At 59.1% G+C, this 16,590-nt stretch overlaps 1 protein-coding gene across 4 annotated transcripts in view; it reads left to right on the top strand.

Moving 5' to 3' along the window:
- Nucleotides 1-465: 465 nt before the first annotated feature.
- The window catches only part of Gng7 (G protein subunit gamma 7), a 69,130-nt gene continuing 53,005 nt past the window's right edge, over nucleotides 466-16,590 (top strand). The window contains exon 1 of one of the 4 annotated variants that reach the window (XM_063228833.1): nucleotides 466-577. The gene's annotated coding sequence lies outside the window, so the exon portion shown is untranslated. The remainder of the gene's footprint in view (nucleotides 578-16,590) is intronic. The other 3 variants (XM_003461041.5, XM_023563005.2, XM_063228834.1) reach the window with 3 other exon arrangements.

Raw genomic sequence — 16,590 nt, 5'->3', positions numbered from 1 at the left:
GTACCAGGAGTAATAATTTCATTTTCTAGCCTTCTGCAGAGGGTTCCGTGAGAGGGGGATTAACAGTGTCTAAGAAAGTGTCGCCGCGGTTACTGTTTTTGACTTTCTTCTCGAGGCAGTGACTTCCGGGGTTAGGATTCGCAACTGGACCTCCACGTCGCGCCCGGGATTCGAACACGAGCACTGCGTGGACGTGACGCAGTCACCGCTGGAAACCTGTTCCTCGCTCGCTTAGGAGCACAGGACTGATTTGCAAATTAGCATAGCCCCGCCCTCCTCTCGCGTTCCCCGCTCGCCGATGGCCAGCTGCCGTGCCACTCAAGGCTCCTCCCTCCGGGCCCGCCCGCGCCTGAAGCCCCGCCCCGTTCTCCCGGGCGCAGCCTACCCCGATGCCTGCCTCGCGCCCCGCCCCCTGCTCCGGCCTCCGGCGTCTGGGATCGCGATTGGTCACTCCGAGTCGCCGGGCCCGCCCCCCGCTCCAGGCTCCGCCCCGCAGAGGGAGCCAGCGCTCGCGGGCCGGGGCGGCGGGTTCGGCTGCGCGGCGGGGCTGAGGCGGCGGCGGCGGGCCGGAGCGCAGGTGAGGGCGTCTGCGGCGTTGGGGTCCGCTGTGGACGGCGCTGGGGCTGGAGTTGGGGGTTCAGCTGGCGAGGGGTCTGGGAGTTGGGGGTTGGGGTCAACTCGGGAGGGGGCTGGAGTTGGGGGACCTGGTCCTCTGGAAAGGGGCTGGAGTCGGGGGGCCCGGGCAGCTGCGGGGCGGGGGGCTCCTGGAGTCAGCCGAGAAGGGGCTGGGGAGGGGTGCAGGTTAGTTAAAAGGGGACCAGGGGTGCAGCCGGAGGTCTCAGTTAGCTGGGGAGGAAGCTAGAGGAGGGCCGATGGGGAGCAGGACGGGGCTGATCGGAGGGTCAAGGGTATTTGAGAGATCTGGGGGCGCCAGGTAGTTGGCGGGGGCCCCCCGGGGATGGAGTTCGGGGTGGGATTTGCCGAGGAGGGGGGCTGCAGACAGCTGGGATTGGGAGACTGAGTTGCCCCGACGGATGTTTGGGGGGCTTGGGGTTCGGGGTTAGCCCCCCTCCAGCCCCAGCAGCCCCCCATTTTTAGTGGGTGGAAAACCCAGGGCCGAAGTTAGTCCGGGTCAGGAAGCAGCTGAGGGGTGGAGGCCGGAGGGCCAGGCTTTTCGCAGAGGGGCGTGAAGGGAAAGGATGTGGGGGCCGGGGCAGCGGGCCGGGGACCCCGGGACCTGGGGAGCTGGGGACAGGTGTCTTTGTACAGCCTGGCTGGAGAAAAGAGGCGATCGGGGGTCTGGGTTTGGATTTGATGGTCCAGATTGGGGGCGGAATCGCCTCCCTGTGTGTGTGTGTATTGGGGTGCCGATCATTCGGTGTGGGGATGGGTGAGGGGCCGCGTCGCACCCCACAGAGACCCCACGGGAGTCTGCAGTACTGCCTCACCTCTTTCGTGGTGGAGGGTGCAGAGGGGCAGACATCTCGGGGTGCAGCAAAGCTGACACGGGTGACAGAATTTTTCGGGAGTGACAGTGGCATCGGGGGCCGATGATCCTGAGTGAGGGGTGTGGGTGGCACTTTATTTTTCCAGGATAGCGGGGGTGCTGGGGCTGCAGGTGGGGGCTGGAGACAGGCGGGTCCCCAGCTAGGTCTGTGCATCGTTTCTGGGTGACAGCGAAGCAGCTGAACCTGTTTGTGGTGAGCTGGTGACCCTGAGGTCCTGTGGAGATAGTGTCCGCAGCCCTGGGGGACAGGCTCCTCTTCGGGGTTTCCCTCTGCTGTGTGTCACTCCCAGGTGTTCGTTCCTCCCTGCCAGGTGGGAATAATAAAAAAGCCAGAGCTAGCACTCAGTGGGGTTGGTGGTTGCCAGGATCCAGGGGCAGGAGAAACCTCCGAGCGAAATGTTCTTTGTTTCTTTTATCTTTCTGAGACAAGATCTCTATGCAGTTCAGGCCAGCCTTGAGCTCACTTTGTAGCCCAAGCTGGTCTCGAATTTGCAAGGATCCTCCTGCCTTAGCCTCCCAAGTGCTGGGATGGCAGGTGTGAGCCACCACATTATTAAAGGGAGGGGGGAATAAAAAAACTGAGAGAAAGAACATGCAGTCTAGTCAGTGATGGAGGGTTCCCCAGGTTCTCCTGACTTGGGGTACCTGTGAGGAGTCATTGCGATGTGTGCTGCTGAGACACCACCAGACTAGGAACAAGTGATTCGCTTCTAAATATGAGCTTTAAACTTGAGCTCATGATACACTTGAGGTTCTCTGTGGGGTGTCCTGGCCTGCGGTGGCCCAACACTAGAAACTCCCCAGTTGTGAAAACTGCTGATGTCCCCCAGCATGGCCTGGGGTCCTGTGGTGGCAGGCTGGTCCTGGCTAAGAACCATGCTTGGAGACAAAACTTATTTGCCAGTGTAAAAAACAGAACAAACCCTCTCAGCCAGGGCTGTTGGCACCCATCTGTCATCCCAGCACTCTTCGAGGCTGAGGCAGGAGGGTTGCAGGTTTCAACACAGCCTGGGCAGCTTAGCAGCTTAGTGAGAAATTGTCAGAGCAAAAGAGAGAGAGAGAGAGAGAGAGAGAGAGAGAGAGAGAGAGAGAAGGAAAGCTGGGGTGCAGCTCAGTATTAGGCCCTCATTTGATCCCTCGTTCTGTGGCGTGCAGGGAAAAAACCCGACACTTATATCCTCTTTGATGCCAGGAAGTGTGACCAGTCAGATGTCACACTTGTTTAGTGCTGTCTTTTGGGGAGGAGGAAAGAAATCACTCTGCTTTTAGAAAATTTTCAGGCACAGAGTTATTTCTATCTGGGTCTTCTGGCTGGCTTTTGAACCCTCATGTTGATTTGAATTGTGGTTAATTAGCTCTGGACATCAAAAGTTGGCCCCTCTTTCGAGACAGGGTCTTGCTGTGTAGTTCAGGCTGACTTTCAACTCACTACATAGCCCAGGCTGGGCTCGAACTCACATCAATCCTCCTGCCTCAGCCTCCCGAGTGTTGGGATGACAGGCCTGTGCCGGCACACCTGTGTGTGTTTGGATTTTTTTTTTTTTTTTGTCTTTTTCCTTTTTTTTATCGGTACCAGGGATTGAACTCACGACTGCCTGCTTATAAGGCAGGCACTTATGCCGCTGAGCTAAATCCCCAGCCCTCATATATTTGGTTTTAACAAGGTGCCTGAAGCTTATTCCAAAGAAACTTGAAAGCTCCAGGTAATTCACAGTCACCCTCTGTGCCCTCCTGGGAGAGCTAAGGCTTGGGGTGAGCGTCCTTGGTCACATGCCAGCCCCCCCCCCCAGCTCCTGTCTCCCTCCTTGGGATCGCCGGCTGTGGGCAGCTGGGGGAATCCCCACGGCCGTCTGGGCCCGCTGCTGGGGGCGGTGGGGCTTGTGGACAGCTCAGAGCCGCCGCAGACACAGCCGCCGCTGCTTCCGGAGAACCCTGCAGAGAGAAGCCTCCTATGTGTTTTCTTTTTAAAATAGAGGTGTTATTTGCATATCTTAAAATGCATCCATTTTAAGCAGATAATTCAAGAGTTTTTTATTTTTTGCAAGCTTATCAAATTGTGCAGCCATAGTGAATCAATTTTAGAACTTCTCCCCCGCCCCCAGGAAGATCTCTCCTCCCTAAGAGCCCCTCACCTGTCCCTTCTCCAGCCCTGCTCTCCCAAGTCCACTTCCTGTGTCCTGGCCGTTTCCTGGCCGTGGAATCCATGCTCTGGCTCTCAGTGTCCGGCCTCTCTCACCAAGTGTGGTGTTCCTAAGATCTGCCCACACCCATTTTCCGGGCTGAGTAATATTCCAGCACGCTGGTGGTCCTGGCCGTGTGTGTCCCTCCAGCCCTCCAGGGACACTGGACTGTCTTCTGTTGGCTGCCGGCATCCTGTTGTTACTTAAGTGGTTTTGTCCTGGGAATAGGAGCCCCACTGAACTGGTTTCGGGGTGTTGTTATTTGGGGGTGTTTCGTCCTCTCTCTGCCATGCTTTCTATGCTAACAGTGCACCAGAGCGCAGATCTGTACCATCTTTTGCTCAGTGGTCCCGTACACCCCGAGGTGGATTCCATGCAGCCAGCATGAGCCCCTAAAGGGCACACTGGCCAGCACTGTGCCGCCTCCTCGCCGGCTCCCCCGCCCCCACTGCCACCCCCATGGTGGGCTGGAAGCGCCCCCTCTGGCTCTCGAGGTGCTGTCTTGTGGGGGGCCTGGCGGGGTGGCCTTTTCCTCTCGGGCCTCCCAGCTCCCCATGCTGCCCCCCCCAGCTTCCTGGGCGCCCGCTCCCCCTTCCCCCCATCGGAGCCACTGCTGCCCTGCGCTCTACAAAGGCGCGCTGTATGCCCGGAACCCGTGCCAGGCCCCGGAGCCACGTGAATGGGGTGCTTGTGTGCGGCATGGGGGGTGGGGGTGTGGGCGGAAGCCGGGCCCTCTGTGGCTGTCACGGCTTCCTGGCGCTGCTGCCTGCCTGGCTGTCCGTGCCAGGGTCCCAGGCCGGGTTCGCATGAGGTGCCTGGGTGCCAGGCCCCAGGGACAGGAATGGGGACAGAGCCCAGGGGTCCCAGGGAAGAGGCCAGAGGGCAGTTTCACTGACACTCAGCTGCTGGGGTGCAGCGTGGAGGGACCGTGTGTGTGCCAGAGATGGCCCAGCCTTCCTCCATCATGGCCATGGGTCAGTGGCCAGGACACGGGTGGCATCCTAGGTGGGGACGTCCCTGTGGGGCATCCCGGGCACTGCAGGGAGGTGAGCAGTGTCCCCAGCCTCTGCCTGGTCTGTGCCAGGATGTCCCCAGAGTGACAGCCACACGCGTCCCCAGAGCCATGCATAGCTGTCCCTGCTTGTGAACCACTGCCTTGTAGACTAGGCTGAGGCAGAACAGACATGTCAGTTTGTTTGTTTGTTGATTGTCTTTCTGAGGCAGGGTCTCCCTATGCAGTTCAGGCTGGCCTTGAGCTCACTTTGCAGCCCAGGCTGGTCTGGAACTCACAGCGACCCTCCCGCCTCAGCCTCCCGAGTGCAGGGATGACAGGCGTGTGCCACCACACCCTGCCCCTAGCACAGACATTTTAGACTCAAACCATTTTATTTTTCAAAGAGATGGCCACATTTGCAATAGTGATGTTCTATCCTCTGCAAAAGCAGCGCCCCCTTTCCGCCCCGTAGATATGGATCCCCACAAACACGCTCCAGAAATACCTGTTGGGACCCAAATCTGGCCACACTCTGTGAGCTCAGATAGTGACCCAGCCAAGCACGGAGGGCAAAGGGATTGTCTGCCTCTCGGGGCATGACTGCTCTGAGATCGGATGCTCACATCCCGGGAATCAGAGCGAAGTCCCCAGCATCGTGCAGGACTGAGGCTTAGAGGAGGAGGAGGAGGAGGAGGAGGAGGAGGAGGAGGAGGAGGAGGAGGAGGAGGAGGACGGGACCTCAGGCCTGCCAAGGTCTGCGCCTCACGAAAGGCGGGGTAAGGCTGCTGGCTCCACCACACGCAGGCTCAGCGGCTCCCGGCTCGGGGCTCTGACCCAGACCTGGCAGCGTCCTGGCTCCACAGGGCCCCGGTGACGTCTGCCCACCTTCCCTGTGTGTCTCTGTCTCCTCCTTTACGAGGACACTTGTCACTGGATCAGGACAGCCTCGCCTCAGCCTGACCCTATCTCCATGTTCTGAGACAGGGCCTGGCTATGGTGGCCCAGGCTGACCTCGAAATCGCAGGGACCCTCCTGCCTCAGCCTCCCCGGTGCTGGGATCACGGGTGTGCGCCGCCACGCCCGGCTCCTGAGACTTCACCTCTAAACAAGTGCACTCCCGGGTATTGGGGTCCGGTGGTCAGGAGCACAGCCTACAGGGCGAGCTGTCCCCTGTCCCCGCACGGGGACATTTCAGCCGCTCCTGGGCTGTGTGCTCCTGGTCTGCCTTTTGGGATGACAGAAGATTAAAACAGGCAAAAGAGAAAACAGGAGAACTGTCTCTCACATGCAGGAAGTGGGGTGTGAGTTCACTGGCTCTTCTGGGGGGGCCAGGTTCCCACGCAGCGCCCCCAGGAGCACCTGGTCTGCTGTTTGAAGCATACAAAGCAAGCCGTTAGAGTTTTCAGGTGTTTGGCAAAGCTTAAAGGCCACGTTATTGCAGTGATAGGGTTCCAGCCACGGCGAGGGGTTTCTTTCCCCCACCTGTTCCCCTGCCTTCCCTCCACCGCCTCCTCCCCTGGTTGGTTTCGTTTGGTTTTGTTTTGAGACATGAACTTGCTGTAGCCCAGGCTGGCTGTGAACTTCCCAAGGACCCTCCTGCCTCAGCCTCCTGGGTGCTGGGATTACTTAGCAACCACGCCAGCTACGGAGCACTTTAGAGCTGTGTGTGTCCCACTGAGCACCTCAGGGCCCTGTGGTTCTCTGGGGTGGGGTCCTAGGTCCCTGGGCTCCCCCTAACCCCTGGCCCCAAGCCAAAGCTCATGCGTCCCCAGATATCTGTCTCCCCTGGGTGGCAGGATGTCCCCTAGTCAAGCGCCACTGGGCTAATTTATTGCTAGTAAAACTTTATGATTCCCTTATTGTCTAGAACTAGTTTTGCTAGTTTAGTTTTTGGGGCGGCCGCAGGCCCGGCCTCCTGACTATCAATACCCCTGCCCTGCCCGAGGGTCCTCTGGTACCACCAGGACCCTCCAGATGGGTCACCTCCAGGCCATAGGCTACCCCCCCCCCGCTTAGAGTTTCAACCCGACACGCCTCCTCCTCTAAAGTGCCATGGTCCTAGTATTTGAGGAGGCTGAGTCAGGAGGATCGCAAATTGAAGCCCAGCCTGGGTAATTTAGGGACTCGGCAGGAGCCTGTCTCAAAATACAGCATTACAAAGGCTGGGACGGAGCTCAGGGTGAAGGCCCTGGCTCACCTCCCCTGCCACAAAACACAGCCAACTGTACCGCCCTGGAGTCCTGGCTGACCCCACGGCCCCCTGGCCGGCCTGCTTTCCCGTGGCCAGGCAGGAGCGGGGACGGTGGCCGGGGCGCCCTGGGAAGGCTGAACCTCTGCACAGTGTGGGGTTTACACGACTGACTCCTGTGGTTTCTGCCATGGAACTAGCTGGCTTCCCACAGAAACACCAGGATGGCACAACTAGTTTTAAAGATTTTCTAAGCCGTGTTCAAAAAGCTCAAAAAGGGAAAGGGAAGGAACAAACCAGAATGGAAGGGCTAGCCTTTAAAAGTTGGTTTTTTAGCCTTGTTTTTGCGGTATCCAGGGAATTGAGCCCAGGTAAGCGCTGTGCACCGACCCACACCCCAGCCCTCTTCAGAGTTTATCGTGAGGCCTCCCGGGCTGGCGAGGGACTTGAGATCCTCCTGCTTCAGCCTCCCCAGTAGCTGGGATTGGAAGCTAGCACCACTGTGCCCAGCGGGAACAAAGGGGTTTGCAGTCCTGGGGGCTGAACCTGGCTCTTCCCACTGAACTACAACCCCGGCCCCTTTTCTTTTTATTTTAGGGCCCAACAGTTTACAGTGCTGAGTTAAATAAAAAGCAGGTCTGGGGCGACTGATTAGGGTGCAGCACGCACTCAAGGCCCGGGATTTTGTGCCGAGTCCCGGCTTGGAAAGTTCTCCTGTGCTTGTTTAGAATCACAGTGTGCGAGCTCTGGGTCCAGGAGGGGCCCTGACGTTGTCCAGGCCAGGGCTCTGCAAACCGCAGCCCACAGGCCGTATCCGGTTTTCACAGGGCCCGTGAGCTGACCCGCTCAGAGCATTTGCTGTTTCTAAACCTCGTCTTGGTGCTGGGGATACGGACCAGGGCCTTGTGAGTGCTAAGCATGCGAGCCACCCCGGGCTCCACCTGCAGCCCAGTGAGCCTCTGCCTCTGTCCCTGTCTGTCTCCGAGGACACCATGAGTACCGGAAGCTACACCCCAGCCTTTGTTATTTTTTTTTTTGAGGGCAGGTCTTGCCAAGTTGCCCAGGCTGGACTCCAGCCCTGAGAGCCTCCTGCCTCAGCCTCCTGGAGTGCCGGATTCCACCGCACCTGGGTCTTTTAACTTTTTGGACACAGGGTTTCACTCAAGTTGCACGGGTTGTGTTGATTCACCATCCTCCTGCCTCAGCCTCCAGAGGATCTGGGGATGACCTGGCTGGTTTGCTGCGGGGTACTTTGAAGCCGCCACAGGCTGTGCAGCCTCAGTTTACCCAGGGTGCCAGCGCTGGGAGTGTGAGCTGGGCTTCTGCTACTGGAAGGAATGGGCCGACACAGGCTGGCTTACAAAGTCAAAAGTTTTTCTACCTCGCAGATTTGGGGGCCCAGAGACCTCGATGGGCAGGCTGGGGCGCTCGAGGCTCAGGCCCTGGAGAGGGCTACAGGGCAACCCGTAATAGGGGTGGAGCGGGAGGGGGAGGAGGAGAATGGGGACTGTGGGTCCTGAAGCCACGCCCCCAGTGGCCTATGCTCCTCCCACCAGGCCCCGCCTTTTAAAGGCACCCCCCCCCCTTTTTTTTGGTACCAGGGATACAACTCATGACCTCAGGTTGGCCAGGCAGGCGCTTGTGCCACTGAGCTAAGCCCCAGCCCTAAGATGTCATAGTTTAAAAAAAATAAAATAAGGAAAGCAGGGCACATAAGCACTCAGGAGGCTGAGGCAGGAGGATCACTGTGAGTTCAAGGCCAGGCTGGACATCTTAGGGAGGCCCAGACTCCGTCACCAGCCCTGCTTAACAGAGGAGGACGGGGAGAGGAAAAGGCGCGGATTTAGGTCTCTCGGGGTCTCCTGGATCGGAGACCCAGACGACAGAACCAGCCTTCCTGGCTTGCATTCTGGTTCCCCTCTTCCCGGGCACGGACCACCCCAACCCAGCATGGACTGGCTGGAAAGCAGGGTGCACAGTGGGGTGGTGCTGGCAGCGGATGGGGGGCAAGGTGGGACCCCAGGAAACAGCTGGGTTCCGCTGGGGCAGCCCCAGTGGGACGGTGGACAGGCACTGCGGCCTCTGATGGCTCAGCCAGCGTGACAGGGCCCCCTCCCCGCCCGCCTGGCCTGGCCTCCGAGGAGCACCCTCTGGTGCCCAAGGTCCCCGCAGAGCGGATGTGGGCCTGGGCCCGTGCTGTCCTGCGCTCCAGCCCGGCGCCTTCCTGCCTAGCGCTCTGCACTAACCTGCGAGTGTTTGCTTCAGACTTGTTTCCTGTGGCTTTGTGGTTTGTTTCTGTCTCATTTTGGTTTTGAGGGTTTTGTTTGAGGCCGGGTGCACAGAGTCTTGCTAGGTACATGAGGCTGGTGTCAAACCCATGGAGATCCTCCTGCCTCAGCCTCCCAGGTAGCTGAGATCCCAGCTGGGAGTCGCTGAGTTTCTGCTCTTCTGTCTGGGTTTAACTCTGCAACTCGGTGACACTGAGGGTAACTGAGCCCTGGAATCTGCATTGAGCTCTGCAGGGACTTCTGACACTTTCTTCTTTAGCCCGAGTGTCTGTTTTTTCTCTCTCTCTCTCTTTATTTGATCTGGAAAAGAGGCCGCTTCCTCCTCCCGGGTAGGTGGTGTGCGGGCTGGGAAGGATGCAGCCTTTTTATCCAGAGAAAGATTTGCCCTTCCTCATCCTTGGACCCATGAATCTGTCACCTCCATGGCAGAAAGGACTCTGCAGATGGGGTCGCGTGGAGGGCCCCTGGGGGTGGAACCATCCTGAGTTTCGGGGGCCCAGTGTCACCCAGAGTCCCCCCGAGCAGGGTTGGGAGGATGAGGGGCCAAGAGTAGCTGAAGACACAACGCTGCCCGCTCTGCAGGTGGAAGGGGCCACAAGCCGATGGCTGCGGGCGTCTCTAAGAGCCAGATGGGGACCTGGGCTCTCCCGGGAGCCTCAGGAGGAGCAGCCCTGAGTCTGCCCTGCAGACTGTGTGAGAGGGGACAGTTGTTTTAGTGGGTTTTAATCCACTAAGCCAGCGGGGATTTATTATGGCCGCTGCGTTAACTTAGAGAGCCATGCTGACCTAAGGTGTGAAATTGTCCTGGCTAGGTTTGGATTTGCAATCCTCCTGCCTCGGCCTCCTGAGCATTAGGGTGACAGTACACCACCCCCTGAGCGACGCCAGACACAGAAGGACTCTGTGGACACAGAAGGACAGTGTGGACTCTGGACGGGAAACACCTTCAGGAACAGGAGATGGCCTTGAATGCCTGGGCTGGAGAGGGGACAGGTGACACTTCTGGGGACAAAGCTTCGTTTTGGGGTGGTGGAGTGCTCGGGAAAGAGGAGGGTGTTACATCACGGGAAATATACTCAATGCCACTGACCTGCACCCCTTAAAGTGGTTGCGATTGGAATTTTGATGTGTTTTACCACAAAACCTGTCAGAGCTTAGGACCATTGACAGTCCTTGAAGGACACTTCCAAGATGGCTGTTTCCCCCTGCCAAGCCCTTCCTTCGCCAGCCCTGCTGAGAGGTAGACACTGACGGCTTCTCCTGTTCAGCTTCAGTGTCTGGTACCCAACTTTGGGCACCTTCGCTTTGGGGCACAGAGCAGGTCATGTGTTTGAGTGAGGCCTTGCCAGGCCCAGGTAACTGGTTCCGTGGGAGGAGCTCATTGTGAGAATGTGGTGAAATGCAGAATTGAAAGCAGAAGGTTGAAAAGGTCCAACCTGCTTTCAGGGGATAGGATACCCTGGGGAACAAGATCTGTGAGAAATAGAAGGGGCTGAATTGTGGAACCTTCTGGAACCGCCTAGAACTTTCTGGAATGCACAGGGCACTGTGAGGGCACTGTGGAACCTTCTGGAACCTTCTAGAACTTTCTGGAATGCACAGGGCACTGTGAGGGCACTGTGGAACCTTCTGGAACCTTCTAGAACTTTCTGGAATGCACAGGGCACTGTGAGGGCACTGTGGAACCTTCTAGAACTTTCTGGAACGCACAGGGCACTGTGTATGATAGTCTATGTTAATATTTGTACTCCCCCTCCCTCTAAATGGTGCCCTAGACATGAACCAAAGCAAGGAGAGGATTAAGCGTGTTTGTGGGGCACCAAGGTGGATGCCAAAGCCAGGATGGGTGGCTGGGGAGTTAACCTGTATAGAAGCTGGGGGAAGTGTCAGGGCAGCTGCTGGTTTTCATCCTGACAGAGGCTGGGTGGCCACGGGGCAGGAATCTGTCATGGGGGACCCCACAGGCCACTCCTGACCCCAGAGCTGAGGGGGGCTGTGGCTGCCTCTGCCTGGCCCCCCAGGGTGACCATCCCCTGGTCCCTGCTGGTGTGTCGTGCATGGGGAAACTGAGGCCACGTGCATCCCTAGTCACTGTGTGTCACCTGCGCCCCAAGTGACAGGGTGGGCGTCAGCCAGGGCCTCCCCTCTGGTCAGGGCCCATCTTCCTAAGTGGTGGCCAGGCACAGGTGACACGGGAAATGTTGGGTCTGGGGACAGGAGGGGCTCATGGGGTCCCCGGCCCCCGCTGTCCCCCCGCCGTGACCCCCAGTCCGCTGCCCGCCGTGCTCCCACGAGCTCAGCCCGGCCGCCCCAGAGGCCCCGCTGCCTGCTCAGGGCACTCGCCTGGCAGCATCCTGGGTGTAATTAAGTCGCCATTTCCCTCCGCGTGGTGACACAGATTGGGTCTAATGAGGACGGTGGTGTCCGTGCAGAGCTGAGGGCCTCGAGGCCCCGGGGCTGCTGGCGCTGAGGCCCTGGGAGGCCCGGGCCGGCCGGCTCTCCCCTGGGCTGCCGGGTGAGACCAGGGTGCCAGGAGGTGACGCGGGAGGGTCCCCAGCCTCAGAGGGTCTCAGTGCATCACTGGGAAGCAGGGTGACCAGATCCTGTGCACAAATCTTCTGTTTTTGAGGCCGGGTCTCGCTATGCAGTTCAGGCTGGCCTTGAGCTCACTCTGGAGCCCAGACTGGTCTCGAACTCAAAGTGATCCTCCTGCCTCAGCCTCCCAAGTGCTGGGATGACAGGCGTGCACCACCACACCCAGGTGCATCCTGTAGGACCCGAGAAATGTGTCCCCAGCCCTTCTTTGCATGGCTTTCCCAGAGCCAGTGTAGGTCATTTTGATCCTTAATTCCCATCCTTGGCAGGGGACCTTGTAACGTCACATTCCCTAATCTTTAGCAAGCCTGGTTCCATCGATAACACCCCACACACTGGGCTCCTGGCAGCCTTGCCTGCGTCTAAGCCTGGCCTTTCCCAGCCCAGCTCATGAGGGGGCTGGCACAGGGACGGCTGCCTTTGGACTATATGCAGCAGTTTGTAGCCCTATCAGGACTCTAAGCATTACAATATTCCCTGCCCCAAGTGTACAGACATCTGGATTTTCAGCAGTATAAATCTGTATCTTTTAAATATATTTCAGATTCTTATCCTTTGAGCATCTTGGAAACAGCCTTGTATCAGTCAGCTAGTGCTGCATAACAAATAGGCACCCCCCCCAGTATAATAGTTCATAGCAACACATACTTCTTATATCACAGTTCCTCAGGTCAGGAATCTGGGCACAGTCTAGCTGGCCCCTGCTGGGCTGTCACAGGCTGTGGTCTCCTCTGAGACTCAGCTCAGGAAGGACCTCCATCTTCATCACTTCTGCAGCTATCAATAGATTCTAGTTCCTTCCATTAGGTCCTGCCTGCCAGCATGGAAGCTTGCTTCCTGCACCAGCCAAAGATGGGGTTGCTGGGAAGATGCACGCCACCAGCTGGATGTGCATGCCTGTCATCCCAGCCCTGCCTCGGCTGAGGCAGGAGGATTCCAAGTTCCAGTCCAGCCTGGGCAACTTAGTGACAGCAAGACCTATCCCGAAATATAAAAAAAAATTAAAAGAGCTTAATGCGAAGGTCCCGCATTTGATCCCCAGAACTGCACCCGCCCACCCCAAATTAGGAGATTTTGAGTATAAAATCTTGTTATTTTTCTGAGTAATGGAAGAGCGGGTGATCTTGTGCCGTGTCTGGGACAGGACGGTCCCTTGTGATTGAACCTGGGTGTTATCTCTGTCTCCAGGGCTCCCTGCCCACTGGGGCCTTGGAGCGGAACTCAGACCCGTGAGCCCTCTGCAGTTTTGAGGGGACTGTGCCCCTGGTGATGGGTGGCAGCCCTGGGGCCCGGGAGGAGGGTCTGGTGGAGAGAGGGGGGCAAAATTATTTCTCAGCCTTGCTTGGCGAGCAGAGCTCTGGGGTGAAGACACAGGCAGCCAGCACCGGCCACGGCCCCAGGATGGTGGCACCTGCGGTGACGGGTGGCCCCAGGACCTCTTCCCGCCAGGCCTTAGTGCAGAAGTGGGGATTCAGCCGGAGACCAGCTGGGAGGCCGGAGAAGTGTTCAGCCCTGCAGGCTGCAGTGGGGGGCGGGGAGGCCAGGCGTGAAGGTGACCTTAGATGGGGGGCTCCCCGAGCCTGCGCTGTGCCTGAGGAAGAGCTGAGCGCTTTCCCAGCAGGCGCTGCGGGCCAACCTTGTGGGCCAGGCTGGCCGCGCCCTGCCGTGTCCTGAAGCCAGCTGGTTCTGGGGAGCAGGCGGTGGGGGAGCTCCAGGCCTCCAGTGCAGGGGTACAGTCCGGGAGCACATGGCTGGTCACCTTGGCCAGCACCAGAGGAATTCTTTCCACCCCGGAGGCTCTCAGCTTCTTCAACAAAATATATATATATTTTTTTTGCCTTTTTTTTTTTTTTGTAATGAGGCTCGAACTCACAACCTCATGCTTGCCAAGCAGGTGCTTACACCACTGAGCTAAATCCCCGGCCCCTATATTTTAGGGTCTTGCTGTGCAGTCCAGGCTGGTCTGGAACTCAGAAGGATCCTCCTGCCTCGGCCTCCCGAGTGCCGGGATTGTGGGCGTGAGCCACTGTGCTGGGCCTGTGGCCCTTTTTAAAAACAGTTGGATTTTGAGAGCTGGCCTGGCTAAGTTGCCCAGGCTGGTCTCAAACTTGAAGTCCCTGGGGTAGCTGGGCGACAGGTGGGCACCCCACCCCACGTGGGTTTGACCCTCTTAAAGGTGCCCTCCTTTTTGTGACTGCCTTCTGCAGAGGGGACCCGGGGCTGGTTTTATCCTCTCTCTGAGCCTCAGTTTCCCCATCCGTACCCTGTGGGAACATTGTGTAGAATAATGTGTAGGACGGTGGTCCTGGGGGACACTGGCATGTTGGGGACACCTGTGGCTGTCACGCTGGCGTGGAGCGGGCAGCAGCCAGGGACACTGTGTCCACCCTGCAGTGCCGGGTGATGGAGCTGGCCGACGTCAGCACCGACCACTGATCTGACCTGGTGTCAGTCAGATGCGTCCGAGGTCACCTCCAGAGAGACCGGAGGCCACGCCGTGATGCAGAACTTTGCACGCAGCACCTGCCGCCCCTCAGCCTCGCCCTGGGAGCCTCCCTCTGTGCCACCATGCCGGGGTCCTGGGTGCTGTCACCGGGCCGGGGAGGAGGCGGCGCCCCCGTACCCCACTCCTGTCGGCAGCCTCGCTTCCCTGGCCGATTTGCATACCCTGTTTTTAGCTCCTTCTCCTCGAGATTTTATATAATCGGCTCATTATGCCAGGCTGTCACGGGGACCCAGCGTTCCCTCAGCCGCTTTCTGAAGCGTTTGCTCACGTCAATCGCTAATTGCCTGTCTCTCTCTCTCTCTCTCTCTCTCTCTCTCTCTCTCTCTCTCTCTCTCTTTTATAAACTTTGCATTTTAGAACAGTTTTAGATTTATAGAAAACTCTTTTTTGGTACCAGGATTTGAACTCAGGACCTCGCACTTGCCAGGCCGCTGCTTAGGCCACGGAGCTGAATCCTCGGCCCCAGACCTGTGGAGAGCTGGGGAACTCAGTCGAGAGAGGTCCCCGTGTGTCCCTGATGACGATGGTCTCACGTCGACCCGGGACGTGGGTCTCGGTCACTAAGCTGGTGTTGACACCCGGGGTCCGTCCCAGCCCACGCTGTCTTTGGAGTCCCTTAACTTACCTGGTGGCCTTTTCCGGACCCCGTCCAGGGTCCCCGTGGCATTTCGTGGCCCCTGTGCCAGGGCCGGCCGGGGCCTCAGGCCTTCTCTTCCCGATTCTCTGAAAGGCTTAACAGAGGCCTGGCGGGGCTGGCGGGACTCCACCTACGACTCGGCTGTGACAAGATGGGACCCAAGGCTGTCGCACTGAGCTCTCGCCCTGGCCTTTTTATTTTATTTATTTATTTTTTATCTTTTGGAGACGAGGTCTCTCTGTGTAGCCCGGGCTGGTCTGGAACTCGCAGCGACCCTCCTGCCTCAGCCTCCCCAGAGCTGGGGTGACAGGCGTGGGCCAGCGCTCAGAGCCGGACAGGCGCCCTCCTACCCAGGGCGGCACCGCGGGCCTCTGCTCGGCCAGGCCGCGTCCCCACCCTGGGCCTCCGGGGACTCTGCGGCCCTTGCCGTGTGAATGGTGTACACAGTGTGTTCCTTGTCCCCAGCTGGCCTCGGCCCGAGCCCACAACGGCCACGTGTCTGCGCCTCCCGCGTCCAAGGGTGGGGGTGAAGACGGCTCCGGAGACAACGGGCGATTCTGTGCCCAGGGGACACTGAGAGATGTCTGGGGACGTCTGCGGCTGTCACAACCAGGGGAGCTCCCAGCATGGGGGCTGGAGCACAGGGACGCGGCCAGCATCTGCAGTGGTGGTGGTCGGGGGGCAGAGGTCGCCCCATGAGGACGCCTTTCGGGTCACAGCGCCCAGGCGACAATGGCCGCATTGCACTGGGAAGGCCTGCCCCGTGCAGTGGACATGACCTGTGCGTCCGGGGTGCGGGGCTCTGGGGGCTGCAGGGCACCAGGCTCACGGCTGAGGGCCCGTGCTGGGTCCTTCGGCCCCGTCAGCCTTGTGACCGTGACCGTGACCGTGACCGTGACCTCCTCCTGCACCCCGCCTGGGCGGGAGCTGTCAGCAGCCCCCGCGCTGTGCTCCGCCTTGGCTGTCAGCGCCCGGAGGTGACACAGTTAGATGGTTGCCGTGGCGATGAGTGGCAGCCTCAGCTCGGGTACAGGAGACAGCGCGGGGGCTGCACCCGGAGAGGAGCCACCGCTGCCACGTGCGGGACGGGACGTCAGCAAGGACGCGCGGGGGCTGCCGGCTGTCACCCCCAGGGCCCTGGCTGTCCCTGCCCTCCCTCCGGGTTCCCTGCCCCAGCGTGATTCTGTCCCCAGGGGACGTCTGTGACCGCCACACTGGCACGGAGTGATTGGGGGCCTTGGGCACCGCTCGGCGCCCTCAGGGACACTCGTATTAAGGGGACCAAGTGACACAATGGCCCTGGGCAGATGGAACTGGCCAAGGCCTGGGGACCCTCTCCTGCCAGGTCACAGAGCTTTGCTTTCTTGGCTGGTCGTGCCGAGTGTCCGCCCGAATTCACCACACGTGGCCACTGTCAGAGTCGGCAGCACAGGGATGGCCCTGCTGTCCTGGGGGAGGTCGGGTCCCGGGGTGCTGGCCGGAGGTGTCCAGCAAGGCTCTGCTCCCTGCGGATATTTTCACCGTGTGTTTCAGGCCGGCCTTGAGCTCATTCTGTAGCTCAGGCTGGTCTCAAACTCGCAGCGATCCTCCTGCCTCAGCCTCCCGAGTGCTGGCCTGACAGGGGTGCATGACCGTGCCCAGCCTGATTGTGCCCTTTCTGATGTGCATGAATACATGTCTATGTATGAGTCTAGG

This window comes from Cavia porcellus, unplaced genomic scaffold (assembly GCF_034190915.1).
Source record: "Cavia porcellus strain 051 isolate PalLab524CR breed Dunkin Hartley unplaced genomic scaffold, mCavPor4.1 scaffold_17, whole genome shotgun sequence".
Lineage (NCBI taxonomy): Eukaryota > Metazoa > Chordata > Mammalia > Rodentia > Caviidae > Cavia > Cavia porcellus.
Note: the sequence above shows the minus strand (reverse complement) of the source record. Positions and strands in the feature narration are given on the sequence as shown.